At 34.5% G+C, this 21771-nt stretch overlaps 1 protein-coding gene across 1 annotated transcript in view; it reads left to right on the top strand.

The window, feature by feature from the left end:
* The window catches only part of LOC133520464 (uncharacterized), a 159842-nt gene that overhangs the window by 15004 nt on the left and 123067 nt on the right, over nt 1–21771 (top strand). The window lies entirely within an intron of this gene.

Below are 21771 nucleotides of genomic sequence, written 5' to 3' on the forward strand. Positions count from 1 at the left end.
TGTAGGGCTACGCCAGACATACAGACACTTAAATTTGCTTTATTAATGTAAAAACACACGAAAGAATTGGTAACTGACGTTACAGTTTCGTGGAATTACCCTGAAATGGAGAGTTATGGTGCACAAACAACTTCCTCATGTGGTCACGACCTTCAGTCATTCAAACAAGGAAGAATATAAATAAATAAATATTATTAAATATTATAGGACATTATTACACAAATTGACTAAGTCCCACAGTAAGCTCAATAAGGCTTGTATTGAGGGTACTCAGACAACGATATATATAATATATAAATATGTATAAATACTTAAATACATAGAAAACACCCATGACTCAGGAACAAATATCCATGCTCATCACACGAATAAATGCCCTTACCAGGATTTGAACCCGGGACCATCAGCTTCGTAGGCAGGGTCACTACCCACTAGGCCAAACCGGTCGTCAAAAGAGAACAAGAAGAAGAAGAGATTATTCCTTCTATTTACTTATATTTAGCGAAAACTGTGCCAATATTGCAATTTTGCTCGTCGTTCAACTGCCTTGCACACCTCGGTGGAGAAAAGTCAGTGTTGGTGGTAACAGGCGGGTCGTATGCTTGTTTGACACCGACGTAATATAAAACAAAATTATTAGTTATAATTTGGGCCCTGCATTAAACGCTTGAAAAAAAAATTGATTTAATTCTAGTTAGTGTTTAGAAAAATTTAATATAATTGACTTTGTCAGATGTTCATGTGTTTTCTGTTCCTCTTTGGCTCGTTTCTAGGAATTACTTTGCTATCACTGAACAATGACCGAAATAAAATTGTGTAACTTACTATGTAAATGTAAAACTTATATTTTCCTTTAAGCTGTATTTCTTTAGAAAGATTTTAACAAGTGGGCTAGCACTAATTGGAACGGTCCTCGAGTAGGGGTAGGGTATATTAGGGAGGTTTCCCTTCACCAATTATGCTACAAAGAGAAGTATTTTGTAAAATTAAAAATATGATCTTCTCCTTCCTCCGCTCCTCGGGTTCGCTTGACAACTAATCCCAAGATTTGGAGTAGGCACTAGTTTTTACGAAAGCGACTGCCATCTGACATTCCAACCCAGAGGGTAAACTAAGCCTTGTTGGGATTAGTCCGGTTTCCTCACGATGTTTTCCTTCACCGAAAAGCGACTGGTGAATATGAAATGATATTTTGTATATAAGTTCCGACAAACTCATTGGTACGAGCCGGGGTTTGAACCTGCGACCTCCAGATTGCAAGTCACACGCTCTTACCGCTAGGCCAGCGCTTCCTAAAAATAAAAATATGATGTTGTGAATAAATTTTTGCTTTTTGAGACCATCATACATACATATATGTATTGTTGTCACAGAACTAAACTAAAATCTTAACGAATACCAAAGTCCGCCGAATAATAACAAATGCGACGTAATTTTACCTGCATGCCCGTAATTTCCTAAAGGATATATTTTCTAAAGAGTTCCTAAATCTTCTAAATATGTGGCTTAACACAAAAATTACGTTTCCAATTTCCTGTGAAGGTAAAATTTTATGTGATGGCAAATGCTATTTTATTTTACATTATCTTGATGGAACGTAGCGGTTATGCTTTTAGGTGAAGTCAGGACGAGTTAATATCATTGTTTTACTTGACAAAATTATATAAATTCCTTTTGCGTATTTTCCAAACTCGCATCGTGCGTACACGTTCCAGAAACAGTTGAGATAGGAATAGCAGGAGATTGCGAAATTATACGATTGTGTATTTTTCACTCTTGGCGTTTATATAATTATTATAAATAAATAATAAGTTAATATTAGGGGGCAATCATACACAAATCGACCTAGTCTCAAACTAAGCAAAGCTTGTACTATGGGTACTAGGCGACGATATACATACGTATATAGATAAATAGATACTTATGTATAAAAAATACCCATGACTAAGGAACAAATATCTGTGTTCATTCCAGGACCATCGGCTAGAGCGGTGAGACTGTCATATATATTTGCTATTAAATTAACGATTAAGTAACAAGGTATTTTTACTTTGTCAGAAGGGATTTTAGTTCGGTGAGAGTTTTAAGATGAATGATAATACACTTGGACAAGTATATTTTAAGATAAATTAGACAAAATGGTATCTGCTGAGATAGTCTAAATTTTAGACAGCTGTCGTTTCCTGAAAGGGGACTAATTAAAATTTTAAAGAGAAAAGGGTCTAGGTTTTATTAAAATATCTAACACTATTTTTGTTTAATCTAAGTTTTGTTGGATTTTCTTCATATTCAATCATTAAACGTACAATAGTATGCATTCGTATACTAAGAACAAAGTAAGTACCTAAGACATTTACGTATTATAACTAGAATTCGATTCGGATTTAAATATCTTATTCTGAAACTATTATGGATATAATATATTTAAAAAAACCGGCTCAGAGTATGTCGGGCCATGCTCAGTGTAGGGTTCCGTAGTTACCATTCCGTTACAAAGGGTTCCTAATAGTTGACAACGGAACCCTAAAAATGACACTGTTGACAGCCGACAGACGATAATTTTCAGAACATGATAGCCACGACAATTTAAGCCGAATATGGGCAATTATAACGCAGATTAAAAAAATTAAAGCAGGTATATAAGTATTATCGTTTAAAGTAAGTATAATATATGATAAAAAAATTTTTCACTTACTAATACGGGTATATAATTAAGCCTATATATGTCCCACTGCTGGGCACAGGCTTGCTCTCATGTGCGAGAGCAATTGGTCTACAGTCCTCGCGCTAGCCCAATGCGGGTTGGGGACTTCACATACAGCTTTTTGACTTTCTTCGCAGATTAATACAGGTTTCCTCACGATGTTTTCCTTTACCGAAAAGCATAAAGGTAATATAACGTTACTCGTTCTAGATATTGGCTATATACAACAGTTCAGTTCTATACTATTTATTGGATTTCAATACACGCGAATCGTACGTATAGTAGCAGTTTTATTGAATTCTAAAGTTTTGTCTAAAAATAGATCCTTTTATCAGCTGACAGCGCGGAATTGCTTCCATCTTAAAGTCGGCGGATAAGCACTGAGTGCTCCTTTTAACTTTCCTCTTACTCTTTTTATCACGATGAGATCTTCATTAAGATAAGAAAAATAGGTCATTTTATAGATTTTTTAAGTCAACACCGATTACGAAACGAAAAATTCAATCAATGGCGTTTTATCGTCGCAAAACTATAGTACATAATTTGTTGTGGTGTAATTTTTAAAATGTACAGTTTTTAGTGACTAAAAGGGTATTCATTTTCCAAAATACGAGTGAAAAGCAGATCAGTACATATACCTTATGTTTATTTTTTTACAAGATGTCCAACATGCGTAGGCACGACATGAGTGTTGCCACCCTTAAAAAAGGTTCTGTAAATTCCTTTTTTAAATTATCCCGTAGCTTGAGATCGGTTGGATATAAACAAATTAAACAACTCATGTAAAAAAAATCTTACTATACAGTGTACAGTCAGGCGTGTCAAATATATGTTTAATTTTTTTGCCTTTTTACAAAGGAGCAAGAAGAGTGTAAAAACTTATCTTTGACGAAGACTGAACATAATATACTATCTTATTGAGGTGCCCATTTAATCAATAAACAGTTTCCAACCTAAATAGCAGAGTTAACCAAGCGCGGGTATTCCATTCGGATTCAATTTACGCCGTGAGTGATTTGAAAGTCAAATCACCGAAACCCAGATATCTGGAATAAGGCCTCAAGGTTTTTTTGGAATTAAAGTTTCGGGTTTCGGTTTCCATACTAAACGTGACACAGTGTATGTAAAGGACATTATTGAAGGAAATTGTACGAGTACGAGTAGATCTTCATGAGGCGCCGCCAATCAAATGGTGTTAATCAGGGCAGGGTGCCTAAGGTGAGAATTGCTTACGTTACGACAACGAAACGCTTTGTGTCTCTCCATAGTCTGTCAAGTCATTTCCCTCAGTAGAAAAATGAGTAGTGTTATTGGAGTGATGACATATGTTGAACTTTAAAGCAAATTCTAGTTTAATAGAAATGAGAAATTAATCATAATAAATTAGACACAAAAAATGGAACTTATAAAAAAATATATGACCTTAAAGTTTTAAAAAATGGTGGCATATAACTTTTGTATAACATGTGATACATCGAGATAGTATTGATAGTGTTTTATTATGTTATCTCTGTCACACAATGCTGTATAACAACCGGTGTTGGACTACCAAAATATTATTTTATGCAACTGTTGTTTAAGAGAGGTCAAAAAAGGCGAGTGGCGTGAGTAACAATTTGTTGCGAAGCCGAAAATTATTAATAAAGATGCCACGAGTATTTTTGGACTCAGTTAAACAACGTTGCATACAATACTTTTTCTACGACCAAGCACTTACTTTGAAATAAAATTGTAAATTTAACAAATATGTTATGACGACCGGTCTGGCCTAGTGGGTAGTGACCCTGCCTACGAAGCCGATGGTCCCGGGTTCAAATCCTGGTAAGGGCATTTATTCGTGTGATGAGCATGGATATTTGTTCCTGAGTCATGGGTGTTTTCTATGTATTTAAGTATTTATAAATATTTATATATTATATATATCGTTGTCTAAGTACCCTTAACACAAGCCTTATTGAGCTTACTGTGGGACTTTGACAATTTGTGTAATAATGTCCTATAATAATTATATATTTATTATTTATTTATGTTTTATGTCATCTAGTGGACTTACCCTACTTCCCTGCGGTATCTAACTATTTTAAATAGTATAATCTGAGATAGGTACTTCTGCTGGAGGATAAAAACACAAACATTTCGTCTTCATCCATTTTTAACTTGAAAGACACTGTTTTTTTAAGACAAAAGTTAAGTTTTTATACGACAACCACAATAACCACATTCAATAAGTAGCAAAGTATGGAGGGAAAATGGGCGGGAAAATGCATGAATGAAATTTAAAAAAAAACATGTCTATGGTTCACTTATTTATCAGATATGACATTTAAAATAAGGTTGGCAACAATGTATTTCATACAATATTTTTTAAGTGGTCATTACACGAAGTATCGAAAACTGCCAAATAGATACTGCGTGTATGCACAAATGCGTTTTTGGGGAATAGACTAAAGACTTGTCTTGACAACTATAAGGTAGGGTTTTAAAGATGTGTGCACGACCCTTTAAATGACAAATAAAAGTACAGGAGTAGAAAAAGTATTTTTTTAACTTCGAAACTGGAAAAAATAAATAATTATTTTCATTTTACGTCAACGCAATTCACCGTCAAAATAGCAAATAGAGTTAGACCAAGCTAAGTTGGTAGCGATTTTGATAGCCCAGCCCCAGACTGTGCAAGTGTTATTTAAACGTCAATAATTTCATAGAAGTTTGACGTTTAAATAACACTTGCATTGTATGGAATGGAATGAAATGAAATTAATCAAACGGTAGTATTTGTTTTTTTTCAATTTGGAAGTTAAAAAAATATTTTATGGTTTACGCTAACAGATGGAAAGTTTCGAGATACCGTTTGGGGTATTTTGTGCTTTATGTACTATTGTCATTTTTGTATATAATGCAATGTGTCCCATATAGACATTTGATCCTTAAATCAAACCGGATCGACTGATACCATAAAAAACTTGCCATATAGCCTAATTATTGTGCCATTATAATGGCCTTCTATGTCCTCGGGTGTCTCGTCATACTCTTACCACAGCATTCATAATTAATATTTGATATTAATCATGACTCTGTGATAATTATCAATTCTGAAAGGTTAGTTATTTTGAAGCATTGTTCAATAAGTTTATAATTTAGAAATCCATTGACACTTGAAGGATCTAGATGTGAATATTATATTAAAGAAGCAAATTTAGGAAGGTCGGGTTAGCAAAAGATAAAAAGAGCGGCTTTCAGAATATACGTTTCAAATTACTTTGTCTTCATCCAAATTCATTGAAGTAGTAATTCTGTAATATCCTCTCAATACAAAAGGCTGATTAGATCTCATTCAGGGACCTACAATAACTTCTAGTCGGTCATCTAGAAAATTGATTTGCTCGAACTATTAAGAGTTTCTAGTTTGCAATAACTTTCTCAGTTGCCTAGTTATACTTTTGATGAGTTTGCCCTCGACGTCTCAAAGTTTCACTTAGAGAAGTCAATGACAACATTGCATTGATATAATTAATGAAATTATAACTAATTGATACAATTATAATATTAATAAGCTTTATTGCGCAACTAGGTACGGTACGCTGCGTAAATTCTGAGTGCGTCGCATCAAACAATGTCGGTCCTATGTAGTCACTGCAAATTGTACCCTTAAAATGGTTTCTTTAAATGTACTTATATTATAACAACTTCAGTTTTATTGTACATTGAACCAATATAAATGTATTAATCTTCTTCTTCTTCAACTTAAGGGAACATCGACATGAAAGAAGAATAATTTATTAATGTTATGATTATTAGATCATCACTGTACGTACACGCCAATGACGTTAGTTACTTCTTACGTACTTACAGTAATTTTTAAATGTTCAATAGAATCTAGGTACTTACAATACTTAATATACATAGTATAGTAACCGTAATAACTAATCCAACAACCAAAATGGGTACCAAAATGGGTACCTATGTAACTCTTGTGTGTATGGGTAACACTTAATATAAATTCAGTGAGGGTATTATGATATTTGATAACTTCAAATTTACTTCTTAAAAACTTGAATAAAACCAGCCCTCCGTGAAATTCACACCCATACAATGGAGAGTAAAGTTCGACAATATTTTGTGAATTATTTTCTTATTTTCCGCCTCCATTCATTTCAGTCCTTCAGCGTCGTGAAGCGAACGTCTAAAATTGGAAACCATCACTTTTTGTAGATAATTTTCTTCATGAATTCCCTTAGGAATATAATAAAAGTTGTTGTTGCTGTTATTAAATAATAGGTACATACTTACTCTTGTTTCCGTAAACAGATTTGTATATCGAATAAAGTGTGTCGTTATTTTATTCCATATAAGATTCGTTGAACTAGCTATGTAAACTTTAAAAGACTAGGTATCTCGTCTGAATTCAAATTTATCATGAGCAATTGCGGTGTAGCTAGGCTAGACGTAAGTGGTGAGCGTAGTTGGGTGCAATGCCATTTGTAATTCAATTGCTAGAAGGAAGAGGCCAATGAGTCTCAATAACATCGCGCTGATGTAGTCTAGGTCATTTGTAACACCTACGAGTATCAAGTGAATAAACAGTGAATAAATGATTGATTTAATACTCGTATCTATTATTCGAGTCAATCCTCTCAGAACTGCACCTACTCAAGTGTTAGTGATGATAAAAGTATCTAAAGGGCAAATTTTATAAAGACATGAAATACAAGTCTGTACATTATGAAAATAAGCTTACATGAGTGCGAGTATATTGCTAATCATGATGTTATTAAAGGAAAGGAACAAAAGGAAACTCTTATCCGACCTCTTATCTTACCTTTAAACGAGCAATGTTTTCCGAGCAAAGCTCGGTCTCCCAGATATTGTTATCTTAAGTCGAAAGTAGTCAAGCAGCACCTCAGCTACATCTTATTAGCTTAATTTGTGGAAGTATGATTGAGCATTTCTTTCGCTTTTCTATATTAAGGAAAGCGAACCAATATTTGCGTAAATACGGTCAAAGGATAAGCCGACAATGCCTTTGTTGCCCTCTAGGTTGTCCTTAGCCAAGTAACTTGTGTAGTGTTTGCAAAATAAACCATGTTTACCTCGGGTAACGCTTTATCTTCTTTATGCTGACAGTTTTGGGTCGTGGCCTCCGCAGAAAGTGTTAGGCGATATATTGAACAAGTTGATGATTTTGCCATTGACAAAATTGTGCTGCATGAATTGCTGGATTTGTTATTTGACTTTCTTATTTAAAAATTATAGTTATTTTTAAATGGAACAGAATAAATAGTTCTTAGAGCTCTATTATAGAGTTGGAATTGCAAATAGGATCGTTTCTATTATTTAAAGTGCTTTTAATTTACCTAGCATCATTTTCTTGAATAAACATAGTTATCATGATAAACATTTTTTTAGAAGATTAAATAGTAATTCTACATAATTCAAGATATTTAACTCCCACCTCCCGTCTGTCATTTAGGTGTTTAATTATAACTACTATTATTTCTAAATATGTAATAGTGGAAATAAGGACGAAAACATCCGATACGATTTTCAAACCTCGCTTGAGAAACTTTTTGCTGAAGAACCCATTATATTCAATAAGTGATTTTTTTGCCATAACTGTATAATCTATTTTTGCATATTTGACATTGTTTTTGTTTCTTATTGATTTTTTTATTTTTATTATTGCTTTTCTATAAATTCTGGCTTGACGATTCTTTTCAGGTGAAAATTTACATTTAATAATTGTTGCTATTTGAATTATGATGTTATTTTTAGCCATTATTAGAATTTATTTTTGACGATCACAATATAGATTCATAAATTGACATAAATGTAATATGTAATGCAATCGTATGTTGTGTAATAAATAAATCTGAATCTGTAGTTTACTGCCCTTATCCGTTTAAGTCCTCTAGCATTTAAATAACTAGTTTCTTGGAGTTTATTGCTTCTCCACACCTTTGTACAGTAGTGGACATCTGCCCGAGTTTATCAAAACAACAAAGTCTTTATAGAACTTTTATTTTTATTTTTATGGAGGATAGGCAGGCGTTTGACCACGATCACACCTGATGGTAAGTGATGATGCGGTCTACGGTGGAGCACGCTTACCTATGAGATACCTATTTACTCTAGCCTTGAAGAGATTCAGATTGTACTCATACGGAAACACAGACTCGGGCAGGGTATTCCACTCCTTGGCAGTTCGCACAAGGAATGTTGAAGCGAAACGCTTCGTGCGTATTTGTGGAATACCTACCATGCGATGCCGAAGTGCCGATGGTCTGGTAGTCCGATGGTGAAATGGGGACGGAGGAATAAGGTTGTGCAACTCCTCAGCACACTCTCCGAAATGTATCTTATAAAAGATCGTTAGGCTGGTAACCTTGCTATCTTCAACCATTAAAACTGAATGAGAAAGAAAGTAAACGTTTTTGATACCTTTATTCTTGATTTCCTATTTGTGAACTTAAATCAAAACAATCACTAAGCTAATAAGACATTAACCTCTGTACCAATATAAGTAATGATTTATTCCCTGTATACAAAGTTGTCGAAAACTCATCATCAAAGTCGTGGTAATCAATATGTCGAGTCCATCGGAGATCGTGCTTGGAATAAATCATCTGACAACGCCAGGCTGAGTAGTAAACTTATCTCATCTTAGGTTGTCTGTCAGGCGCTCGGTAAAAGTCGATCTATTAAATGATTTTAATTTTTTACGTCTTATTAAATGATGCTGTTATCATTAGTACGAGCGAGCTGCACGGATGAATAAGAACAAAAAGGCATCGTTTTGATGTCAATATGATTGTTGTCCTCGCATAACCTGTGGAAAAGTAATCGCTTTCATGTGGTGCTGGAATACAATGAGTGGCTCCATGAAAGGCAAAACATATCGGATCGCCAAGTAATCTTCTCGAGGTCCTACTCAACATTAAATTTGATATGAGTTTGGTATGAGTTTGAGGAGTTGGGCTTGCTGGACCACCCCTTACGCCTTCAAGTTGCAGGAAACCTGCCTGTATATATACAATACAATAAAACTCATCATATACTCGTATTTACCATGTTCTTGCAATAAGTTTCAATTTCAAACATAATTTTCCACTGGCTGTATGGCTACTATGAGCCGTGGAGCAAAGTTGGGCCGGTGAACCCTTAATTTCACATTTATCAGAAACTTTTTGATGGGGAACAATGCTTACCTTGTCAGTATTTAAAATATAAGATGACAAAAAGTTTGAAGTATTTTCTTAAATTTAATTGTTCATGGTCCTTGTTTTAACTTTGAGAAATTTAATACAATTAAATTAAATATTAAATATTATAGAGACATTCTGACGCAAATTAACTAAGTCCCACGGTAAGCCTAGAAGGCTTGTGTTTTGGGTACTTAGACAACGATATATACATATAGTATACAAATGTTTAAGTAAATATATAGAAAACATCCATGACTCAGGAACAAATACGAGTATCTGTGTTCATTACACAAATAAATGCCCTTACCGGGATTCGAACCCAGGACTATCGGCTTCAGAGGCAGGGTCACTACCCACTCGGCCAGACCGGTCGTCAATGCTTCGTAAGTAGGTAAATATTTCTTCTTACTTTCTGCTAGTTGTCAAAGTAGTTTACAATATATTTTAAACGAGATAATTCTGTTACTTTTTCCAAAATAGAAAATGTTTAAAGTTTATTTCTCTATTAAAAGAATTATTCATGGTCGTTCGTATTCGTTAATTGTATTAATATTCAACAAGCTTAAAATGTTATCATAAAAAAACTCCAATGTGGAATAATATTTATACAATCGTTGATTAATTATATCACTATTGTTACGAGTCAACAAAAATAAAACTAGTAGAATTGTTTTTTTTTTTTGAGTTTTTTTCATATTGAATAGAATTTTTAAAGGGGAACGAAAATTTCTGCATGACTAAATAACCTTTGCTCGTGAAATAAAAAACATGAAATATTTATAGGGCCGTATCTTCTAAACCGTGCGTTGATACGCAAAAAAAATAAAAAATATATTTTCGTTCTCTTTTAATACCCCATGCATTAAATTACCTACCGTAATCATCATCATTATCATCAATACAAGGAAAGTAGTTTACATACCTCGGCGTGAAAAGGGGTTGCGAGCTTCATAACAATACGACCTCGCTACGCTCGGCCGTCTATTCTCTTACTTGTCGACCTCTGTAATAGTAATATACTATTGAGCTACCATTTTTTTCGTCCTCTTGACCGCGGCAGCACGTGATTGGTATTTTTTTATAATTGACAACAGCGTAATGAAATGAATATTATAGTTGAGTTGGGATGGGAGACTCTATAATAAAAGTACGCAATTATAGTATGCTAAACGAAATTTTAATTCAACCATTACAGGTACGACTAGAAGAAAAATATATTATAAGCTTGTTTCTCTTAATTGCGACGTTTAGGTTAATCATTTCGTCATGATTTTAAATTTGTATAACTGGGTCTGGCTACATTAGTATATATTATACCAAAACAAACAACAAAAACCGTACAGTAATTTAATATTCCTGTTTCTTGCGGCACAACTTTTCGTGGCCGGAACCAACTTTGAGAACAACAAGGAAGGTACTTTAGGTATAGGTTATACCTAATGGTATCATTTACTTATAAATAGTAGTGCCAATACTTGAGCACTCTAAAAAGTACAAAACATAGTAAAATTATACAGGTTGTAAAATTAGTCACCTGCAATAATTTACGATGTGAATATAGAAGTAGGTCATACTAAACAACTTCTACTATGGGGCTAACCCCGACATTACAAAAAAAGGCTATTTCATATATTTCGATCAACCAACATGTATGAAACGGCAAAAAAACGTTTTAAATGCTCCGTTAGGAAGGGTTATCTTGTATTGAAAAAATCGAAAAAAATCAAACCCTATGATTAAAACACATCAAATTGTGTAAAAATATTTTCAAAAATGTTAATATCCAGAGAGAAAATTGGGGACTACGTTTGTATGGAAAGGCGGTTTCGGGGAGGTCATCCTCTTTCGTCTTAAGTTGATAGTATGCGCCACGCCAGTTCGTGCGCCCGACCGCACGTATTAACTTATATATAAGTACATTGCGCGAAAGTACATTGTGCAACAAGTTGTGCAAGCGAAATATTATAAACGAGGGTAATATACGCGACAGCCGCAGGCTAGAGGGAATTAAAGGCCCGAATTTGCAATATTCTTACCTCCGGAGGTACACACAATGTTTTTCATCAGACTTGCGAAGAAAAAACCAAATTTTAAGCGAAATGATTCTTAAAAACGGTGACATTTCAAACATTCGTCCGCCATATTGTAATTTTTTGACAGGTTAGGCATACCCATCCGGCATTCAGCCACGATTGAAAATTGAGTAAACATATTTTAAATAGCTATTAAATTAACCAAATTAAAAATTTATAAACATACACAGAAAAATATAAACGTATTTTAAAAATAAAACTCATTTATACCTACTTGAAAAAATCGTCGTAAAAAGACTTGTAAACTCGAATGACGATGACGGTCCTTGTGATTCCCATAGCAAATTTTGTAATATTACTGCAATATCGCAAAATTTGCCTCATTGTTTACTTGAACTTTCTACGACTGAATATTGTAAAAAGAAAAATTAATTAACAGTTCGCCAATTTTTTCCACTTTCCTTGAAATATTCACAAGATTAAAGATTCTTAACTTGTCACAAACAGTCTCTCTAATCTAAATAATCTACTTCGCCTCCAAAAAATCTCAAATATTGCTTTATTATATTTTAATCGGATTCCGATTCATACAAAACTTAATCCGTTCACAGTTTCTACTGTCTACTAATCCTTTCCAAATTGATTCGACACACAATCTGGCGCCGCGCACTCAATTTGATTTATTATCTGTACGCAAACAATGACATTTCAGCTGCATCAACACAATAGTAATCTAATAGATCTATTGAATTGAATATTTGATCAAATAGGGCTACTTTACCTACATGTATTGTATGTATTGTACTATGTATTGGATTTTAGTTCCAGTTGGATATGTTTTTAATGTTAGATATATATTTAAAAAAAATTGTTAAATAACATTACTTGATCTCTTCAATATCTAGTTAGGTACTGTCAATACAAATGTTATACAACGTGTCTCTACTCTCTGGATATTGACCGAGATCCCGAGTAGATTTCCTTCCTAGGAATGTTTTAATATGGTAAATTATTTGATTAGATAAACATAAAAAAAATAAAAATAAAAATTATTATTATTATATAATTATAGGCGAGCAGCTATTTAGCTGATGAGCCTATGTCACACAGTGTCCTGTATTATACAGTTCAAAGTTTGTAAAGTCGTATCACATCACTAAGTAACATCAGTCTAACTTATTGTTTAAAAGCCACTTGTCCAATCTGTTTTTAAAAACATTGACCGAGGGAGCAGTTACAACACTATCCGGTAAACGGTTCCAAGCCGCCACGACACGGTTGGACAAAGAATGATATACAGCTTTAGTAGTAGTGGGAGTGCGAACAATTCTTAGGCTGTGACCTCGGGTCTCGCGGCTGATAGTTCTCTTGTTGATTATATCGTGAATGTCGGGGAGGTTGTAACAGTGGGTAACAATCTTAAAACACTCGATAATTAGTTCAAATAAATCATCAATAATTAGGAGGATACTGTGCTAGTCGTTCACAATGACGATATTAAGATTAAAGTGACACTAATGACATGACATACTCTTTAATTACCGTGTATCTACATACGTTCCGAAGTATTAAATCGTAAATCATTAATTTCTCCGTTAATATTGTGACGTTTGGAATGAGAATTAGTATATAGGTTAGAAATACCCTAATCAACACGTCCTATTCATCTATGTCCAAAGAGTAGGGACACGTTGTATGTAGTGATGTACTTATACTATATGTTTATGACGTAGGTACTCGTACCTCACGAGTTTTATATTTGCTATTAAGTTCAGATCAAATCAGATTCATTAAACCACGTCTGCTGTCATAAATATTTGATCTTGTGTTTATTGATTACATCATTTTGGTCTTTAAAGTAGCAAGCGCGAAAGCTAAAATGCAATTATTCGTTTCAGCTATTTAATTACTAAGTATTAGTCTTTGAAGATTTTTAGTGTGCGCGGTAATTAGTGTTAAACGAAAAATAGCAATACCGCTATTTTTATATGAATCGCTAGACAAAAGAATCAAATATTCTTTGGATATATTAACAATTTTATGTTAATCATTTAAAGTGCGTTCAAGACCCACCAGAGGAGACTAACCAAGTGACAATAGTATATAGAAATAGAAAACGCCAAACGAAACTTAATTGATGTGTGGAAGATCACATCACTTTTCGTTGCATCCATCATCCCGATGTATTTTTACTTTTAGTTTAGCTTAAGTAGATATACGAGTATTATTCATTTATTATAATGATTGTCACATTGACTAGGCCCCAAGACCTTTCAAGTACGTACATAAGTCCGAACAATTAATTAAACTAACCCGATTTGAGCCGGTAACGGCACTATGCCCGGGTGCAGCGGGTCGCAGGCCTGGAACTGGGTCACCGGGCCGCCTACCTACTAACACGGATACGGTTAAAATCTATAACCAGCGGGAACTCAACAGGTTATCTGACGGAGATTTGAGGGTTTGTTTACGTTGATCGGTTTTGTTGTATAAATATATAACGTCACGTGGCTATTGAAAATAATTATTAGAATTGTACGTATTAGGGACAAATTGTCATCGCTATGGTTTAACGTTTTTATACCGAATAATGTACTTAGCGTTTACAAATGACACTATAACAAAGTGTTGATCTACTTATTAGCAATTAAATTCTTATAGCCTGACTTTACTTGAATACTTAAGTAATTCTATTACGAACAAAAAAAGAAACATTTCGTCCGATAACTGAGAAAACATACCATACGAAATTCATTGTTTTAATATTTTTTTGTTTCTTCTGAGTCTACTTTAACGCCGGATTTTATTGTAATTGGAACAACATTTTACGGTTGCTTTCTCTTTGAAGATTGTGTCTTGGAGACGTTATAGTTAAAGTTAGATTAGAAGATTATGTTACTTATTTTGACAAAAAAGTAAGTGCTTAATGGAAAAAAAAGTTTTTTGCTTAGCTGTCAACCTCATATTGTTCGCAAATTTTTTTTTCCTTTAAGTGGTTTATATTATTAGTGCACACATCATCACAGGTGACAGCGTGTTCACTAAAAAAAAATAAACCCAACGCTAATATTATCGAAGCGTGGGAGTACTGGCTCAGATGATTTTAATTGTTTATTTATTACAAAATATATAAGCATTACAGTATCAAAAACCAAGTGTTGAGCATGTTTAGGTGACCTACGTATAATGTTGTTGTATTGTATTAACTATTTTACGTTATCAGTACCTGGGCGACCGAGTAAATTTATTGTAATATGATGGTGTATAGGTGATAATCTACATAAACTTAAAAAGTAAAATGTGAACTGACAATTATTATTATTTACAATCGATTTTAACCTTACAGCACTTGTCACAGAATAACGCCATCTATTGTCAATTTCTCTTATTACATAGGTCTTTACTAAATTAAACTTGTCTAAAACAATAAAAATTAAAAAATTATATATAAACTTGAACATATAAAAAAAAAAGCTAGTCACCGGGCGAGATTCGAACCCGTAACACTCGTTTAGCAGTCCGCGTCTTAACCCGCTGGACCAGACGGACAGTGGCCAGCAACTCGAAATTAGCGACCATATTCTGCGTCGAAAGAAAAACGCATGAAAACTCGAAAACACGCGTTTTCCCAAACATAAGACTAATCTAGATAGATTGTATACCCCCAAAAACCCCCATATACCAAATTTCAGCGAAATCATTAGAGCCGTTTCCGAGATCACAGAAATATATATATAAATATATATACAAGAATTGCTCGTTTAAAGGTATAAGATATCATGCAAATACTTTAAGTCTGTATTAAGCTTCGCAGTATTTATAAAGCACTTTGCTTTGACAACGCGCCAAAGTGGGATGATCCTTAAATCAGCTTTACGGTGGTCTTATACGTAGTTCAAATAGGGAGTAAAGATTTATCCGGATTTTTAATCATGTTTTTAAACTTGTCAAAAGCGGTAGCGGGCACAATTCAACTCTAAATTAATATAAAAGTTCGGAAAACAATGTCGTCAACTCATCACAATTATATTCTCCAAATTAAGAATTCAATTATATTCAGAAATTTCAATTAGGTACCTATGTTTATATTGGTTCAAACAGAATATAACGGAATATAGGGTAAACAACTCTCCAGAGGGATTCAAAATGTGTAACATACGATGTTATCTTTTAGGGTAAGATTCGAAGAATTAAAAATTACGGTGAAGTATCCAGGATTTGTAACAGATAATTTTTCAGTGGAATTTCGGATTTTATTTCTACGTGCCGACGACGAATCAGTATTGTAACTAAATGTAATAAACTTTTAAAAATGCAATAGATTCTTTTAAAATACAGCTCCTTCATGGCACTTCTCCCTACAGTTATATTTATCAGTTTTCGACGCCAACCCAAGTTTATTAAATTCATTTTATCTCTCACCCCATCTCCACGTAAAAAGGCAAAATCCAAATTACTTAGCAATTCATGAGCTGAATCAGACTTAATTTTCTAATGAATACGACGTCGATCTTACTTCAACTAACTCTGCTAAAGCTAAGAACTCGTTTAATCCTTGTTAACACTTAGTATCTTGTTACTCGATTCCTATCCATTTGAACTCACCTAGCGCGCTATAGTGGTTTCTTCGCAGGGGTACAGAATGTGAATTTGATAATTGGCTAAAAAGTTAGTGCTGAGTTATTGTTCATGTTCCCATTTGAGTTTCAGTTTTCGTTAATAAAGTAGGTATATACGAGTTCAAGACAAACATTGTTTGAAAGCAAAAGTTGGATGTACAATACGAAACGTGTCTAATAAAAACACATACTGCTTTATTTCATACCTTACATGCGAAGTGGTATTTATTACCTACTTACATGCAAATACACTCGTAATTTTTTGGTTGTAATTAACATTCAGAAAGAAAATTCGGTTATCAACAAAGTTTTGAAGAGTTGTTACCCTGCTGGCTACTACTATTTATCAGATGGGCCGTTCGCTTAGCGGTAGTAAGTTAATCCGATAATCTTCTTATGTATGACACTTCGTAATTTTATATGTATCGAAAATACAAATTAACAATGTTTTTACAACAATATGGCACTAACTATACTGTGGGTATACCTACTCGAGAGTTCATAAGTCGTTATTCTCCACCTTTTTTTAGGGTTCCGTAGTCAACTAGGAACCCTTATAGTTTCGCCATGTCCGTCTGTCTGTCCGAGGCTTTGCTCCATGGTCGTTAGTGCTAGAAAGCTGAAATTCGGCATGGATATATAAATCAATAAAGCCGAAAAAGTCGTACAATAAAAACTAAAAATTTAATTTTTTTGAAGGTACCTCCCCTACACGTAAAGTGGGGGTGAATTTTTTTTTTGCTACAACCCTACAGTGTGGGGTATCGTTGGAAAGGTCTTTCAAAACTAATAGGGGTCTTCAAAAACATTTTTTTGATAAAGTGTATATATTCGGAGATAATCGCTCCGAAAGAAAAAAAAATGTGTCCCCCCCCTCTAACTTTTGAACCATAGGTCCAAAAAATATGAAAAAAATCGTGGAAGTAGAGCTTAAGAAAGACATTAAATGAAAACTATAGCGGACATGATCAGTTTAGCTGTTTTTGAGTTATCGCAAAAAGTTTCCCCTTCATAGTAAAAAGACTTACTTTATGCAAATTTGCCTATTTGTTTAACTCGCGTGAAAGGTACCGTTTCATCCCTTGGTTAACAATTTACTATACTTTAAGCTCCAGTTTAGCTTATTGTGACGGATGAGTAACTACGGAACCCTACACTGAGTGTGGCCCGACATGCTCTTGGCCGGTTTTATTTATATTACGTATCTGTGATAATGATGAAATTCGATGTTACTAAGTAACATTTGGTTTGTTAGAAAGGTGTAGGTGAAGTTACGCAAAACTATCAAAACCTCTTTAAAAAGCAGGACTTACTTCCGTATAAAAACACCCAACTGAGGCTTTAAAACCCAACAAAAGATTATTCAAATGTCGCAGCCCTGTACAATTAGTAACTGCAAATGTATACAATGTCAAGGCAACAGTTATGTACGTATAGACGCTACTCGTTCCGCGCAAAAAAATTAATCCTGCCAGACCTTGACTGTCCGTTCAAATTGTCAATCAACTTCCAAATTAACTTTCTCTTCAAATCCAGCGATGTGCGTAGCGTAGATATATTAAAATGTATTTGCTGAGATCGTCCTAAGCAAACATTTTATTTGTTGTATTATCGAAATAACCAATCAGAGTAATGTTGACTACAATGTCCATGACGGGCCGGTATTTGACTTCCGTATAAAAAAGATATCCTTGGAGCTTTACAATTGTGACTATTCAACTCACAAAGTAACAATTGTTACTTTGTGACTTGAATAGTGATTTCATGATCTGTAAATTGCTCCTTTTCTTAGCTGTGAACTTTTGTCAAAGTGAGATATATTTTAGCTGCTTTTATATTCCTTGTCATGAGTGTCCATTTCAAGCGGCAATATGCGAGTAGTGGCACGTATGGCTATTTTTGTGATTAATTGCGATGTCACTTCACCAAGTAACTTTCAAGTTTTACTTTTGGAGATGTTCTGAGCCACAGCCATGCACGGTTATAGGTAATGATGTAGGTATAAGTTACATCATTATGTACCAACTTCATGGGTTATTATCAATTCCAAGTTTTCAATACATAAAGATAAACACCGCATCTGTTTACGTAAGTGATAGTGATACCCCATGGATAAACATAAACAGCGCAAGCCACGTGATTCGGTCACTCAGTCAATCAAAGTAGTATTTGGTTTTTGTTATTACTAGAGACCCGCCGCGGCTTCGTACGTGTTACACAAAACCTTAACAAATTATATACTTAAGAGGAAAGTATAGCACGTACTCTCCATAGATGTTTTTCTACCTCTATATATTTTCAATTTTCCATGATTTTTACTATGTTATTGACACAATTAAAAACTAGGTTTATAGGTTTTTTCTTTATAAAACAAAAAACTTTTATTTTTTCGAAATAGCGAAATCTTAGAAAATATATTGCTGAAGCGATTGGCATCAAAATCATAGTGATTTGTTAAGACTTGGTGGAAACCGTGTTCTCCCGAATAGAATTTCATGGAAAAGTACCGTTATTTCGTTAGGATCACAAAGACAGCCAGTGGATGTCATTCCAGATCTAGAGCAGAGCCCAACTGGGGAAGTACCTCCACCTTACAGAAGCCAAATAACACTAGACCCTACTCATAGTGTTGTGTTCCTGCCGGTGAGTAAGGTTGCCAGAGCTCAACGAGGGGGGGGGGGGGGGCGGGTTTAGGGTCGGCAACGCGCATGTAACTCCTCTGGAGTTGCAGGCGTACATAGGCTACGGAGACTGCTTACCATCAGGTGGGCCGTATGCTTGTTTGCCACCGACGTAGTATAAAAAAGAGGGAAGAATCCCTCTTAAACATTCCTAAATAACCACTCTATTGATGGGTGAAAACCGCATGAAAATCCGTTCAGTAGTTTTCGAGTTTATCGCGAACATACATACACACAGGCAGACGCGACGGGTGACGTTTAAGGTTTTATAAGGTTTAGTGATTGCCCATCGAGTGAACAGCCGAGTCACGTGTTTTGATTATGTTGGTTGGTGGTCTCGTCTAAATTGCCTGCTCAAGTTTGAGCAGTTACATCTAAAATAAGCCCTTGAGGCATTGTGCCAAGGATGCTGGCCGCATTTCCTCGTTGTATCGCAATACTGATACGTAGTGCGAGGAAGCCGCCAGCTCTTCGGTCACCAGTAACATCAACCAGAAGTTTCGCAATCCCTCCAAAAAACTTGTGCGCGCTGGGATCCCACGGACCTAGAGTTTTAACGCCAAATGGTACAACCCTAAGAAGGCGCTTAATAAGAATCAATACATGAGCACTTCCTTGCACTTGCACGGTTTCGCTCTGATTGCGTCAGGGTTGTCACTGTTTATTATTTTCATTGTCGTATATCTGTTCATATTACTTACCTTCGTACCTAGAATAACAACTGTATTTAAAACAAGGTTTACCCTGCAGTGCAAATGTATAGAGCCTGGAAACACATACCAACTAAATTCCTAAACATATTGTGTAAAGAAAAAAAATTCAATATTCACTGGTTTCAAGGTGAGTTCACGACGTGGTATATGTACATATCTTGTTTACAGTTGGAACTCATATTCCCATGTGACTTGTAATTTTTTTTAATTGGATAGCTACAGTTGTAATTTTTTTGGGCAAGATATTTACCCGTACGTAGCGTATGTATAAATTGTATTTTACTTTGTATTTTTTTTACATGGTACATAATGATTTGAAATGGGTGTTTACCTGTAAAAAAAAATCAAATTTCAATAAATCTAGCCATACAAGCTTTATTTAAAGACTTCATCTTGGTCTTAATATTTGAAGTGGGTTTCACTTACAAAAACATTTTCAATCATCAGTTGACACCAAAAACTCATTGTGGAACACATGCTTACAATGCATGCTTAAAATGAGACACAAGGATTTTATAACTTTGTAACTGAAATTGTTAACTGTAACTGAAATTATCAGTTCCCTATCATTTGCCGAATTTGCTGCTGGAATAGACAAACATACAAAACATATTCAGACTCTATTAAGCGTACAAAATGTACTCATTATATTATTTTTTGTTTATGACAACCCTACCTCGTCTCTTCCGTATCACATAACCACTTAATGCCATTGGGATGCAACCAGTACACACTGGCACACAACAAATAAAAAGGCATTGTGCCGTATATACTCGTAGCTGAAATATACCAACTGGCTCAGACCAACTAACTCAATCCAAAAGGAAATGCGTGTTGTCGGGAAATACGCGTAAAACTTAAATGAATGAGGAAATCATTGAGAATTTATGGTTTTATTTTATGAAAGACCTGGATTAATTGAAACGGAAGTAGATATTTCAGCACGTTTTTTTTTTATAATTCAACACAGGTAAACTAGGCGAACCATCACAGTGTTATCCTTTTGTTAGGAGTTTCTGAAATCGCATACGTTTCTTGTCCGTAGTACGCATTCAAATGTTACAAAAACTAGTTTCTAGTCCCTATCCGGGATATGTTTCAGGGAGCCTAGATAGACTTCATTTTCAGGCACTGAGTTTGCTGAAATACCTGCAATTTATATGGCGCACGACAGTATATTAAATAACCTTTTCCCTACTGTCATTAAAGCAAGTCAAATACGAATTTCCTCCTGTGTGCCTTGTATTCTTTTATCCTGGAAACTAATTTTATTCCACCCTTTGTTTGAGGTTTGTTTGAGAAGGATAGCTTACGTTCCAAGTGTCTCTGTGACGCAACTCACCTCAAGATAAACTCGATGCTGCGTAATTTCCCGAGTTTAGTTATTTCGGCGAGCAATCCCTTGGGAAATGGAATTGTTAAAGAACAGAATGTATCTAGTAAATAACTACATGTTGCTTTTATTTAAAATAGTACAGCGAACGTTGGCATTTTCAGGTTTCCAGAATTCCTGAGAATATGTTGATTCCTCGGTGAGAGACCAGGAGCCCATTTCTCGAGCGGTATTAGACTAATATTATTAGTGTGTTGCCATGGTAACTCCTACGATTTGACAGTTCGAGGACTAATAATATTAGTCTAATATACCGTTCGAGAAATAGGCTCCTGCAGTTATATATCCTTAACCTGCCAATGCAATGAAAGTATAAAAATATATTTTTGAATTATTAAATTATCAGTGCAGTTGTATGGACAATATTATTAACATAAAGCAACAATAAATATAACAAAATAAATAATCTTAACACCTATTAGATAT

The sequence above is a fragment of the Cydia pomonella genome, chromosome 8 (assembly GCF_033807575.1).
Source record: "Cydia pomonella isolate Wapato2018A chromosome 8, ilCydPomo1, whole genome shotgun sequence".
NCBI classification, from domain to species: Eukaryota; Metazoa; Arthropoda; class Insecta; order Lepidoptera; family Tortricidae; genus Cydia; species Cydia pomonella.